This window comes from Chrysochloris asiatica, unplaced genomic scaffold (assembly GCF_000296735.1).
Source record: "Chrysochloris asiatica unplaced genomic scaffold, ChrAsi1.0 scaffold00130, whole genome shotgun sequence".
In the NCBI taxonomy this organism is placed as follows: Eukaryota; Metazoa; Chordata; class Mammalia; order Afrosoricida; family Chrysochloridae; genus Chrysochloris; species Chrysochloris asiatica.
In genome coordinates, this window is record NW_006408648.1 from 9,588,691 (window position 1) to 9,590,382 (window position 1,692).

A 1,692-nucleotide genomic window follows, 5' to 3' on the forward strand; every position below is an offset into this window, starting at 1 on the left:
GTTGATCCAAGAAGAATGAAGTCCTTGACAACTTCAATCTTTTCTCTGTTGATAAGAATGTTGTTTATTGGTCCAGTGGTGAGGATTTTTGTTTTCTGTACATTGAGATGCAGTCTATACTGTGTCACACTAGGACTCTAATAATGGGATGTAGTACTGCTTGATTGAATGATTATTCCAGACATTTAGATATACATGAAATATTATTTGTTATATACCTAAATGTCCAGGATAAATTACTCAGTAAATAAGGAGTACATCCCAATACTACATTCCATTAGAGTCTTGGTGTTGCACCATAGGATAATTATCAAATAATTCTTCTACCACTCGTCAGTTAGTTGTACTATGATGGCTTGCATGCTGCTATGTTCCTGGAAGCTATGCCACTGGTATTTTAAATACCAAAAGGGTAACACATGGTACACAGATTTCAGCTGAGCTTACAGAGTAGGTGAAGATAAAGTGGACCACTTATAGATATTTAACCACTGAAAACCTTATGAATAGCAGTGGAACACTGTCAGATAGTACCAGAATACTGATTGTTGAAACAGTGTGAATGATACCAGAATGTTGTCAGGTATACTACCAAAAGGTGAGCCCCTCATGTTGGAAGGCACTCAAAATACCACTGGGGAAGAGCTGCCTCCTCAAAGTAGAGTTGACTGTTATGAAGCAAGTAGAGTAAAGCTTTTGGGACTCTCATTTGTTGATGGGGCACAACTTACAATGAGAAGAAACAGCAAACATCCTTTAGTAATCAGAACATGGAATGTACTAAGTATGAATCTAGGAAAATTGGAAGTTGTCAAAATTCAAATGGAACACATAAACGTTGATCTCCTAGGCATTAATGAACTGAAATGGACTGGTATTTGCCATTTTGAATTTCACAGTCATATGGTTTACTATACTAGACATGACAAACTGAAGGGGAATGGCTTCACATTCATCATCAAAAAGAACATTTCAAGATCTAGCTTGAAGTATAATGATGTCTGTGATAGAATAATATCCTTACACCTACAAAGAAGACTAGTTAGTTAGTACTACTGTTACTCAAATTTACAAACCAACGACTAAAGCCAATGATGATGAAATTGAATAATCCTACCAAATTCTTCAGCCTGAAATTGATCAAACATGCAATCAAGATGTATTGATTATTACTGGTGATTGTAATGTGAAGGTTATTAATAAAAAGGAAGCATCAGTAGGTGGAAAAATATGATCTTGGTGATGCTGGAGTTCACATGATAGAATTTTGCAAGACCAATAACTTTTTCACTGCAAATATTTTTTAAAACAACATAAAGGTAACAGTACACATGGACTTCACCTGATGGATTACACAGAAATCAAATTAATTATATCTGTGGGAAGAGATGGTGGAAGAGCTCCGTATCACTGAAAACAAGACCAATGACAGACTGTGGAACAGACCATCAATTGCTCATATATGCTAGTTCAGGCTGAAGCTGAAGAAAATTCAAACAAAGTTCATGAAAGCCAAAATACAACCATGAAGATATCTCACCTGAATATAGAGATCATCTCAGAAACAGATTTAATGCATTAGACACTAATAAATAAATATAGAAGAGTTGTGAGATGTCATCAAGAACATCATAGAGGAAGAAAGCAAAAGGTTATTAAAACAAGAAAGAAGAAAAAGACCAAAATGGATGT

The 1,692-nt window shown here is 35.2% G+C and overlaps 1 protein-coding gene across 1 annotated transcript in view; it reads left to right on the forward strand.

Annotated features, from left to right (window-relative positions):
• ACAP2 (ArfGAP with coiled-coil, ankyrin repeat and PH domains 2) overlaps positions 1–1,692 on the forward strand; it is a 178,283-nt gene that overhangs the window by 59,336 nt on the left and 117,255 nt on the right. The gene's annotated exons all lie outside the window — the stretch shown is intronic.